The 13,401-nt window shown below is 44.9% G+C and overlaps 1 long non-coding RNA gene across 1 annotated transcript; it reads left to right on the forward strand.

Moving 5' to 3' along the window:
- Positions 1 to 1,197: 1,197 nt before the first annotated feature.
- Positions 1,198 to 4,122, forward strand: LOC311138777. Its single transcript, XR_014614069.1, has 3 exons — positions 1,198 to 1,388; positions 1,686 to 1,754; positions 1,936 to 4,122. It is a non-coding gene; the product is annotated as an uncharacterized lncRNA (long non-coding RNA).
- Positions 4,123 to 13,401: the final 9,279 nt, after the last annotated feature.

The following is a 13,401-nucleotide window of genomic DNA, read 5'->3' on the forward strand; positions in this document are numbered from 1 at the left end:
AAACTGAGGCTACAATTTATTGTACTCCTGATGGAGTTTTCGTTGATATCCCAAACGATGAGATATTAAATCAATGAGTAAGCAAGCAAATAGAACCACTCCCCCAGGAGGAGTGGGGGTCTGACACTGCCTCCCAGTCTATTTTGTCTCAGGTGCCAAAAACCTTATGGATAGAACATTCCAATGACAGTGGACTGATAGGCAGTGCTAGCCCAGTTATAATAACTGTTTATCTCTCCCCTTCTGAATTGACCGATGTATTTTATAAATTCGGCACATTACATATGAATCTTAAAATAATAGACATTTAATAAGTGTGAAGCAGAAAGTGAATATCCAACAGAAATGTGAAATAAATATATAGTCACATTGTTGGGGTAGACTAAAATGAAAACAATGCCTTCCAATATGGAGAAAGTTATCATGTGTGTTTTGTTTTGTTTTAAACCTTGCAATAGGGGGAAAAGCAGAACGTTGTTTGAGAGTGATCGTGTGTATTAGCAGTAGTGATTGAGGTCTTCCTATTGGAAAGGGAGTCCTAGTTGAAGGAAACAGATGGAGACTAGTGAAAGTAACAAAGTGAATGGTAATTGGCTTTCAGATAGCACTCCAATAATGCAATATTTTAGTAATTTCAAGAAGTAAGACAGAGCATTGGGACTGATATTTAATTAGAGGCTGCTCACTCTTCAAGGCCTGGTCCACTGCTCTCGTGTTTAAGTCATCTGTTGTTTGGGTTAGAGATAAGCTTCATGTGGAACAATAGATAGCCGCCAGTAAACACTGAACTCAAACAGGCTGTAAGAGACGCAGTGAGGAAATTTGGGACAGAGGTATGAATAATTGAATAAGACATGTTTTTGACAATGTATTACTCAATTCTATAGTTTGGGTAGCACCAGGGATTTAAGTAAGAAAGTAATGTAATCTAAAAAAAACTATAATCTGTTTCCATTACGTGGAACTGCGTCCAGAATGAAGTAGATACAAGTAAATGTTTTATTACCGAATATTGAGCTGATAAACCAGCACCAACATTTTGAAGGTCCTAGCAGATTTGTTAAACAACAGGTTTTATATTTTGACTAAGTTTGTCCCAGGGACAGTTTGTACAGAATTGTATGTCAACGCAACAGGTCAAAATGACAATGATTACAAGAGAGGGGCTCTGGGATTGTTTACTTTAGAAGGTGCCTATTCAACTTGACGGGACACTGTATCATCTGATGTGTCTGAAGTATAATTCTGTATACGACTGATGGAATGTCCGCTACCAATTTTTTTTTCATGTTTATCAATGATTATGTATCTCTTCTTTTGAAAGGCTTCCTAAGACAAAGTGCAGTTAAAGGTACCCGGATCCAGCTGTTGAGGGAGTCCCAAATTAAGTAAGGCCTGGCCATTTTGTTTGTTTTTACCCTACGATTTTACTATATACACGCCAGCACCCACACACAACACAATATTTGTTAGTGGTTAATACTCTGATTTATTGTGTGAGGTCTTTTTATTTTGGTTTTAGGATGTTTATAATTTACCAATAGTCCCATGCGTGATTCGGACCACCTGTCTCTAGTCTTTTTTACCATTACCTTATGGGATACAATTATTTCCTCATGGAGTTATCAAGAGTTGTAATTCTAATTTGATTTGTTATTGTAATTTGTTTATTTTTGATTTAACAGGCAGTGTTGTTATTTTTTTGGACGCATGAATCATGACATGGGGGAATTACCAGTCCGCTGGGCCCTTTGGTAAATATGCAAATAGATTTTTCTTCATATGCCTGCCTGTAAAAGGAAAAATGATATGTTGGTAATGGTTGACAGTTACTCCAAATGGATTGAAGTTTTCCCCACATCAAGTGATATGTGTATTGCTGTTGTTGTTTTCTTTTCTTTGTTTTTGTCTTGCTTCAATAACAAATCTCACCAGATTGGGTCTGCTGGATGGTCGGGATTTCTCCCTAAGGATTAGCCCTCTAACTCTCTGACCCTGTAACTCTGCAGTGAGATCGCCAAGATGATAGGGGAGTATAAGCCAATTTGGGAGAAAAACAATGGTTTCAACTGTGTGTTGTTATTCTCTTTGACATTTGTTTTAGAAATCTGTATTAAGAATATTGGTAGTAGTAATAATTTGTCATACAGTAAAGAATTTGTCTGGATTTCCTGAATCAGAAATGCCCTAAACTAAACTGTTGTTCTGGTCTGTCCTCTCTCGAGGTTATGGCAAAGGTGACCACAGATGGTGTCTAGATGTATGGAAGGGATAATTTGACCAAGAACAGTGTGAACCTCAAACCCCCCTTACTGGCTGAAGCAATGGTGAAAATGGCGTTCAGTATGGTCCTTCACCACTTCTACCGTGAGACCTGAGTCTGAGCCAGCAACCTGTACACAGCATCCAGTCGAAGCTATCAACTGCCTTTTCTCTCATGCCTTTTCTCTCAGGAGTGCGACATGAGTCCAGGTGGAGTGAGCATGGAGAGAGATCCCGTCCAAACTTGCTGGTGTACTGGTAGGAAAATGGACAAGACATAATGGACTGTAAAGGACAGTGGCGGCTCAGGTGAGATATTATCAAGGGCCATCCACTTTGAACATGTGCCATTAAAAGGACGAACTGAAACATTATCTGAAGAAGAACATGAAGAAACGCCAGAAGGATGAGTGCCGGGAGGGAGGGGGTTGGTCAACCATGCCCGTAATTGATTTAGGCTTATCCAAAATGGTTTATTTGGGGTATCAGGTTGATTGTGGAGGTATGCATACTGCGAAATGTATAGTAATTTAGACTAAGAATGCATTGAGATACCAATCTGTCATTACCACAAGTGATGAGAAAAGTTCATGCTAGAAATGATGAGATGAATATCCTGTATGTCAATGTAAATGTACATTCTGCCAGTGTGCTAAGTTGAGGGTCTTAAATTAAAGTGATAGAACCAACGTGAAGCACTAAGGACTGTCATTCTAAATTTAGGTTGGATAATTTATCAATAGTTATAATTATGATTTGGAAAGGCGAGGCTTCTAGAGACAGAGCTATGCCCCTAAATTGTGAGGAGAGCCACTAGATTGTAGCTTGGGCTAACCTTGCCCCAATCTCATTCTTATCAAGGTTGGTGTGAAACTGTTATAACATGTGTTCTCTCTCTCTTCCCTGTGAAAGACCAAATTCGGAAGATCTCTAGAGACGTAGAGAAAATTGGCAATGCTAAAAGAATTGAGCAAATTGGCTCTGCGAAGCAGAGAGGCTCTTGACTATATTTTGGCAGGTCAAGGGGGCACTTGTGCAATCATTGCCGATGAATGTTGGACTTTTGTCCCAGATCACTCTTCTAATATAACTGATCTCGCCGAATACATTGCCACTGTTGCTAATAATAATTCCCCACAACCAGAGCGGAAGCCTGCAACTTGGTTGGAATCTCTGTTTGGAAGTAGGGGATCCCAAATTGTCAAATGGGCTGCATCGTGTGTTTTTTTTCTTAGTTTGTCTAAATTGTGTTATTTAACATGCTGTGTATGTGTGTGTATTTTTGATGAATTCACTCCTGTTAATAGAAGTATAACCTTTATTATGGTGATAGTATTACCATACTAATTAGATTGTTTAACCCAGAATGAAGGGATTGAAATGATGAAGTGTCTGAGTTTTTTCTGTGTTGATTTCCCTTACTTTAATAGGAGTATAGAATGTTATGATATAGAAGCTAAAATATAAATGATTACATTAAAATGGAATGATTATCACATAAGTGATAAGAGTGATCTTCTGTATACCAACCCTACCTTGTCACAACACAACTGATTGGCTCAAACGCATTAAGACGGAAATAAATTCCACAAATTAACTTTTAACAAGGCACACCTGTTAATTGAAATGCATTCCAGGTGACTACCTCATGAAGCTGGTTGAGAGAATGCCAAGAGTGTGCAAAGCTGTCATCAAGGCAAAGGGTGGCTACTTTGAAGAATCTCACATATATATTGAAATTTGTTTAAAACTTTTTTAGTTACTACATGATTCCACATGAGTTATTTCATAGTTTTGATGTCTTCACTATTATTCTACAATGTAGAAAATTGTAAAAATAAAGAAAAACCCTGGAATGAGTAGGTGTGTCCAAACTTTTGACTGGTACTGTGTATATATATATGTATGTTATATATACAGGGTACATTTGTAAAAGAGACCTAGGTCTCAATATGTCTTCCCTGTTAAAATAAAGGTTAAATTAAATAAAAATAGTTTTTCTTATGTGGGTTGAATTCAGAATAAAACAATAAAACTCCCATGATGGGGGTGACTGCCCATTACTGCATATCACTTATTAACCATAATTTATCCACATTACTTTACTTTACTAAAATATTTCAGTTGTTGTGTATATTACATTTGTTTTAGACCTATTTGATGACTTTATTATTTCATTCCAAGTCATCATCTCATCTCTATAGAACTGCTGCCTATGCTGATAAAATCACTATTTTAGTAGTTCTTTAAAATAAATAAGGCATACTTTTATGACTACTGAATACCAACTACCACTCTTAGATCATGTATTTTCAGGTAGAGATACCTCACGAAGCAATTGCTCTCTATCCCTCTCGATCGTGTATTCTTCTGTCTCTTCTCTTCTCTCCGTCTCAGACCGGACAAGTAGGCGTGCAATGGATTATGGTCATTGTAGTAATTACCACATTGTCTGTTCTAAACTATGTAGAATATTGGCCTGTTGGAAACTACAACTACCTACTACATTACACAGTTCGGGCTTGATCTGATGTATCTCTAGAGAAACTGTGCATTGCGCTCACAAAAAAAATAACAAAATGGAATTCAAATAATTGAACTTCAGTCAATTAGTTGTTTGAAAAAAATATAAATAATGACATTTCGGTTAATTACTCAGCAATACTTACCATGGACTATAATGCAATATGCAAATATGTCTAAAGCATATTAGAAAACACTCTAAAACACTCCACGCCAACTCATATTACATCAGAATCCCATTCTGAATTACACGGAGTATACCAAACATTAGGAACACCTTCCTAATATTGAATTGCAAGCCCCCCCCCCCCCCTTTTGCCTTCAGAACAGCCTCAATTCGTCGGGACATGGACTCTACAAGGTGTCGAAAGCGTTCCACAGGAATATTGGCCCATGTTGACTCCAATGCTTCCCACAGTTGTATCAAGTTGGCTGGATGTGGTGGAACATTCTTGATACACACACCCTGCATTGTTGCAGTTCTTGACACAAACTGGTGCGCCTGGCACGTACTACCATACCCCGTTCAAAGACACTTACATTTTTTGTCTTGCCCATTCACCCTCTGAATGGCACACATACACAATCCATGTCTCAATTGTCTCAAGACTTAAAAATCCTTCTTTACCCTGTCTCCTCTCCTTAATCTACACAAATTAAAGTGGATTTAACAAGTGACATCAATAAGAGATCATAGCTTTCACCTGGATTCACCTGGTCAGTCTATGTCATGGAAAGAGCAGGTGTTCTTAATGTTTTGTACGCTCAGTGTATGTCTGCACTCATTTTATTTTTATGGGACAGAGACATCATTCAAAATGGGATTCTGATGTAATATTAGTTGGTTTGGAGGGTTTTGGAGCATTTTCTAGCATGCGTTAGACACATTTTTATAATGTGTTGTAGTCAATGGCAAGTAATGACTCAGCAAAATGTGTCCACATTTTTTCTGTAATGGAACAAAATATTTTTTTTTTACGGTTTTGGGGATCAACTACAATCACAGAAAGAGTGAAAGTAAGTCTACATGTAAAAATTGGTGAACTACCCCTTTAAGCTGTCATTTCCATTTCATCCCTAGGCCTTTTGCTGGTTTGTGTATTATTTCTCTGTAAAACAGCACATATACCAGTTCATTGTCCTGCTAATGTCATTAATGTGCAGTAAATCCACATGCAGTCACCCTTTGGCTGCTCCAATTCTAGTTAAGCCACGTGTCCAACCACACAGGCCTCCTCCCACACAGTCATGACCAGGCCCTTGATGACTAACAACACAATATAGGTCAAGTCTAAGATCTCAACTAGACCACTGTCTCACCACCACGTAGATACAAACACACATGGAGAAGCAACAAGTGACTAATAGTGAGTAAGTTGGTGAAATGCACATCCCAAACTTTAACAACTGACTATCCTACCGATCCTTGACTTCGGCGATGTCATTTACAAAATAGCCTCCAACACTCTACTCAGCAAATTGGATGTAGTCTATCACAGTGCCATCCGTTTTGTCTCCAAAGCCCCATACACTACCCACCACTGTGACCTGTACGCTCTTGTTGGCTGGTCCTCACTACATGTTCGTCGTCAAACCCACTGGCTCCAGGCCATCTATAAATCACTGCTAGGCAAATCCCCGCCTTATCTTAGCTCATTGGTCACCATAGCAGCACCCACCCGTAGTCTGCGCTCCAGCAGGTATATCTCACTGGTCATTCCCAAAGCCAACACCTCCTTTGGCCGCCATTCCTTCCAGTTCTCTGCTGCCAATGACTGGAACGAATTGCAAAAATCTCTGAAGCTGGAGACTCTTATCTCCCTCAATAACTTTAAGCATCAGTTGTCAGAGCACCTTACCGATCACTGCACCTGTACACAGCCCATCTGAAATTAGCCCACCCAACTACCTCATCCCTATATTGTTATTTATTTTGCTCTTTTGCACCCCAGTATCTCTATTTGCACATAATCTCTTGCACATCTAGCATTCCAGTGTTAATACTATTGTAATTATTCTGCACTATAGCCTATTTATTGCCTTACCTCCATAACTTGCTACATTTGCACACACTGTATATATATTTTCTGTTGTATTTCTGACTTTATGTTTTTTACCCCATATGTAACTCTGTGTTGTTTTTATTGCACTGCTTTGCTTTATCTTGGCCAGGTCGCAGTTGTAAATGAGAACCTGTTCTCAACTGGCTTACCTGGTTAAATAAAGGTGAAATTAAATTTTTTTTAAAAACAACAGTGCTTTGCCGAAAATACAGTACAGATTTGTAGTGCAGGTTGAATTAAAGCACAGCATACGCTGTGGGTGAGCTTCCTTTCATTATGCAAATTGACTAATAGGAAGAAAACAATGCGACAGAATGAATTATGACTTCCTGTATATGTGTGCTAACAGGGATGACCAAGCCACAGTCAGAGGGAGGACGGAGGCTGTTGGGAGTTTATATGATGAACAATAACTTATTAAACCACACTCCCACACTTACTGGTCAGTGTGTGCAGAAGGAAACTAAACTTGAACATCAACAAGTGAAGTTTTGTTTGATTTACGGGTCACTGACTTTGTCAGCTCACCATAGTAGCAATTTGTAATGTGTAACTGCTTAACTAGGGTTGCAAAATTCTGGGAACGTTCAATATTATTGGAGGATTCCCATAATCAGGAGGGAATAAGCATGAAATCCAGGATTTCTGGAAAACCAGGGAAATTATTAAAAGTTCCCAGAATTTTGCAACCCTACTCTTAACATAATGAGACATAAGGATAGTCACTGGCCTCTCACAACCAGCAGTAATATGTCCATGTGTTGTGAAACTATTGAATTGATTAGAGACTATTTGAGTAGTTTGGTTTAAATAGCCTCTTCAAGTATAGAATGAACTCAGCATCATCTATCAACAATTGTTTTGACTTGTTTGGTTTACTTTGTGATGTAAAGAGACGGCCCTGGTCGTTTGTTCTGCACTCTGAACTTAATGATGCACAGATGTGGTGACGTTGGTTGTACACAGGATGTAAATTGGCCTAGACAGTTTCCTGGAAACAACAAGGGTATTCCAGCTGGCAAAAGAGAGAGGGAGGAAGAAGGAGTGCGAGACAGATAAACAGGGCGGAGAGAGAGAAATAGAGAGAGAAAGACAGAAGTTGTGAGAAATCGAACAAGAATGAAGAAAGAAATGAAGGGATGAAAAGAAAAACAGAGTGAGAGATAGTGAGAGAGAGTGAGAGAGAGTGAGAGAGGGGCCAGAAAGCAGAGAGAAATAAAGTAGGTTTATGATGTTAAAGACGACAAACTCAGCGTGTGACCAGACCATATGTTTTTGCCCTCCTACTCTATAAAACCAGGGACTCATTCCAACAAATTAACTTTAGAGAACACCACCTGGGGAATCTGTAGATAATCTCTGAGTTTGCTGTTCTGTTATGAAGTCAGAGCCAAAGTCATCCACTGTGATAATAAATGGAAACAAAGGATACATCTAGGGAGAGTTGGCTGAGAGGAGAGAGATAGTGCACAGAGTCAGACAGAACCATGCAGGTGTCTGAGTGACATGGCAAGATGCCAGACTGATATTCTCTGACAGAGCACATTCTTCCCACCCACCCGACACAAATAAGAGGGTATTCACACTTACTAGACTTTTCGCAAAAATACCCTCGGCTACACATGTAAACAGAATTGTCTCGTTGAGCCAAAGCAATGTTTTTGAAACATTTATAGACTTCAGAAATTATCGCTGTAGCTTTAAACCTCAAGTGTTTTTTTATTTGTTTTGCTTGACTGCACTGGGCCCCCACTGAGGTACAGGCAAGAAGCAACTCCCTAGGGAATTATCAACGTTTTCAGTGGCAATTTACTTTAACCTCATTTGCTTTAACCTCATATATTATAATTATTATAATTTTTCTTAAAACTACATTGTTGGTTAAGGGCTTGTAAATAAGCATTTCACTGTAAGGTCTACACCTGTTTTATTCGGCGCATGTGACAATGTCACGGTTTCTGCCGAGGCTGCTCCTTCTCCTTGTTCGGGCAGGCTTCGGCGGTCGTCGTCCCCGGAGTACTAGCTGCCACCGTTCGTTGTTTCTGTGTTTGTTTGGTTTGGTCTGTTTTGGTACACCTGTTTCTCATTTTGTCTTGATTATGTGTCCTTTAAGTTCTCGTTGTTTCTGTCTTGTGGTTGTGTGTAGTTGTTCCTTGTCAGCAGGTGTTTCCAGTCAGTTTGTGCTCTGTTTCTGTTTTAGATAGAGAGTCCGCACTTGTTGTGCGTGTTTTGCATTTATACGCTGAGTGCGTTATTTTTCTCGTGCCTCCGGCTCTGTTTGTAGCCGTTCATTCTGTGGACTTTACTAAAGTATTTTTGGACTAGCATCTGTCCTGCATCTGATTCCTACACCACACCTACGCCCGCTCTGACAGAACTACACACCATTCATGGAATCAGCAGGAGCAGCAGCAGCGACCGAGTCTTGGGAGGAGCGCGTCCACGGACAGGACGAGCGGATAGCCCAAATCACCAACGCTCTGCAGGGAGTAATGAATACCCTGCATCGCCTGGAGACCAGTTGGGCACCCACGCCTCCTCCCACATTACCACCAGCACCGGTCAGTCCCTTTGTCCACGCTCCGGAACCCAGTGGGATTCGGCTCTCGCTCCCGAGGGCGTATGATGGTACCGCTGCCGGGTGTCAAGGTTTCCTCCTACAAGTTGAACTCTACCTCGCCACCGTACACCCGGTGCCCTCGGGACATGAGAGTGTTTCCGCCCTCATCTCCTGTCTCACCGGCAAGGCGTTGGAGTGTGCCAACGCCGAATGGAGGAGAATAGACCCCGCGACGATCACCTATGCGGAGTTCTCCCGTCGCTTCAGGGCTGTATTCGACCATCCACCTGAGGGGAAGGCGGCGGGAGAACGTCTATTCTACCTCCGACAGGGGAAGAGGAGCGCCCAGGAGTTTGCACTGGAGTTCCGGACTCTAGCGGCAGACGCAGGGTGGAATGAGCGGGCCCTCATAGACCACTTCCGCTGCAGCCTACGGGAGGACGTCCGTCGTGAGTTGCCCTGCAGGGACACCACCCTTACGTTTGACCAGTTGGTGGACATGGCCATTCGCCTAGACACCCTGCTGGCTACCCGCGGACGTCCTGAGTGGGGGTCGTCCATTCCACCCTCCAGCACCTCCGAGCCTAGTCCTATGGAGCTCGGGGGTGCTGGCGCTAGAGAGGAGAGGAGAAGGAGCCCCAAGGGGACCACCCCCTGTACCAACTGTGGCCGTGGAGGACACACTGCGGCTAGGTGCTGGGGGGGGTCTCCTAGGGGACGAGACGGCAGGCCACGCACTGGGGAGTCCTTCCAGGTGAGTAGGCGCCCCACTTACCCAGAGCTCTCTGTTGTGCACCTAACCATACCTGTTTGTTTCCCACAGGTTGCACCTCGTTCCCAGCATAAGGCGCTAGTAGATTCAGGCGCAGCCGGGAATTTTATAGATCGGAGATTTTGTGTAGAGTTAGGGATTCCCCTCCTTCCTGTCAACAATCCTTTCCCTGTACATGCTCTAGATAGCCGTCCGTTGGGATCGGGGTTGATTAGGGAGGTCACAGCTCCACTTAGGATGGGGACGCAGGAGGGTCATGAGGAGACTATTCAGCTATATCTTATTGACTCTCCTGCGTATCCGGTGGTGCTGGGGCTTCCCTGGTTGATTACCCATAATCCCTCTATTTCGTGGCAACAGAGGGCTCTTAAGGAGTGGTCTGCCCAGTGTGTAGGGCGATGTCTGGGCGTTTCCGTAGGGGCGACCTCGGTGGAGAGTCCAAACCAAGTGCCCGCATTGTACATTCCCCCCGAGTATGAGGATTTAGCACTTATGTTTAGTAAGGCGAAGGTGACGCAATTGCCACCACATAGACAGGGGGATTGTGCGATAGACCTCCAGGTAGGAGCTGCGCTTCCGCGGAGCCATGTGTATCCTTTGTCTCAAGAGGAGAAGAGAGCTATGGAGACTTACATAGCCGAGTCTCTGAGACAGGGATACATACGGCCCTCCACTTCCCCTGTGTCCTCGAGTTTCTTTTTTGTGAAGAAAAAGGATGGAGGTTTGCGCCCGTGTATTGATTACCGCAGTCTCAATCAGATTACTGTGAAATACAGTTATCCACTCCCTCTGATTGCGACTATGACGGAGTCTTTACACGGGGCGCGGTTCTTCACAAAATTGGACCTCAGGAGCGCATACAACTTGGTGCGTATTAGGGAGGGAGACGAATGGAAGACAGCATTTAGTACCACCTCGGGTCATTACGAGTATCTCGTCATGCCATACGGGTTAATGAATGCTCCTTCAGTCTTCCAATCCTTCGTAGATGAGATCTTCCGGGATATGCAGGGGCAAGGAGTGGTCGTGTACATTGACGACATTCTGGTGTATTCTTCTACCCGAGCCGAGCATGTAGCCCTGGTGCGCCGAGTGTTGAGGAGATTGTTGGAGCATGACCTATATGTCAAGACAGAGAAATGTCTGTTTTTCCAGGAGTCTGTCTCCTTTTTGGGTTATCAGTTGTCTGCGTCAGGGGTGAAGATGGAGGTTGACCGTGTGTCGGCCGTGCGTAATTGGCAAACTCCAACCACTGTTAAAGAGGTGCAGCGGTTCTTGGGCTTTGCGAATTACTACAGGAGGTTTATCCGGGGTTTTGGACAGGTGGCAGCTCCCATAACGTCTCTTCTAAAGGGAGGTCCGGTGCGCTTGCAGTGGTCTGCTGAGGCTGATAGGGCTTTTGGGAGACTGAAGGACCTGTTTACCTCGGCGCCGGTGCTGGCGCATCCGGATCCCGCGCTACCATTCCAGGTCGAGGTAGACGCGTCTGAAGCCGGTATAGGGGCCGTGCTCTCGCAACGGTCTGGCACGCCACCGAAACTCCGCCCCTGTGCTTTTTACTCTAAAAAGCTCAGTCCGGCGGAGCGAAATTATGACGTGGGGGACAGGGAGCTGCTAGCCGTGGTCCAGGCCCTAAATGTGTGGAGGCATTGGCTTGAGGGGGCTCAACACCCTTTCCTCATTTTGACTGACCACCGAAACCTGGAGTACATGCGGGAGGCTAGGAGACTGAACCCTCGCCAGGCTAGGTGGAACATGTTTCTGGACCGGTTCGTTTTTAAGATCACGTACATCCCTGGGTCCCAGAACGGTAAGGCAGATGCCCTGTCCCGGCGGTATGACACGGAGGAGAGGTCCGTTGAGCCCACGCCCATACTACCGCCGTCTTGCCGGGTGGCACCGGTGGTGTGGGAGGTCGATTCCGAAATCGAGCGGGCGTTGCGTACCGATCCTAGCCCTCCACAGTGTCCTGTGGGTCGGACGTACGTTCCGCTCGAGGTTCGGGATCGACTTATATATTGGGCTCACACGTCACCCTCCTCTGGACATCCAGGGATTGGCCGGACGGTGCACTGCCTTAGCACTAAATACTGGTGGCCAACGTTAGCCAGGGATGTGAGGGTTTATGTTTCCTCCTGCTCGGTGTGTGCCCAGTGTAAGGCACCCAGACACCTGCCCCGGGGTAAGCTACAACCCCTGCCCGTTCCACAACGACCCTGGTCTCACCTCTCGGTGGATTTTGTTACTGACCTTCCCCCCTCCCAGGGAAATACCACCATCCTGGTCGTTGTGGATCGGTTCTCGAAGGCCTGTCGTCTCCTTCCCATGCCGGGTCTCCCCACTGCCCTACAGACCGCTGAGGCACTATTCACTCACGTCTTCCGGCATTACGGGGTACCCGAGGATATAGTGTCTGATCGAGGCCCCCAGTTTACCTCTCGAGTCTGGAGAGCGTTCATGGAGCGCTTGGGGGTCTCGGTGAGCCTTACCTCGGGGTACCACCCGGAGAGCAATGGGCAGGTTGAACGGGTAAACCAGGATGTGGGTAGGTTTCTGAGGTCGTATTGCCAGGGCCGGCCGGAGGAGTGGGCGAGGTATGTTCCCTGGGCCGAGATGGCCCAGAACTCCCTTCGCCACTCCTCCACCAGACTAACTCCTTTCCAATGTGTATTAGGGTACCAGCCGGCTCTGGCACCTTGGCATCAGAGCCAGATCGAGGCCCCTGCGGTGGATGAGTGGGTGCGACGCTCGGAGGAGACGTGGAACGCTGCTCACGTACATCTGCAGCGGGCCATCCGTCGACACAAGGCGAGCGCCGATCTCCACCGCAGTGAGGGACCGGTGTACGCACCGGGAGATCGAGTCTGGCTCTCGACCAGAAACCTGCCCCTCCGCCTGCCCTGCCGGAAGCTGGGTCGGCGGTTTGTGGGGCCTTTTAAAGTCCTGAGGAGGTTGAACGAGGTGTGTTACAGATTACAACTACCTATTGATTATAAGAATATTAACCCCTCGTTCCATGTGTTTCTCCTCAGGCCGGTGGTAGCTGGTCCACTCCAGGACTGTGAGATAGCAGAGACTCCTCCGCCCCCGCTGGACATCGAGGGGGCTCTGGCGTACACAGTTCGGTCCATCCTGGATTCGAGACGCCGGATGGGGGGTCTCCAATATCTCGTGGAGTGGGAGGGGTACGGTCCGGAGGAGCGGTGCTGGGTGCCGAGGAG

This window comes from Coregonus lavaretus (assembly GCF_964263955.1).
Source record: "Coregonus lavaretus genome assembly, chromosome: 12".
Classification (NCBI taxonomy): Eukaryota; Metazoa; Chordata; class Actinopteri; order Salmoniformes; family Salmonidae; genus Coregonus; species Coregonus lavaretus.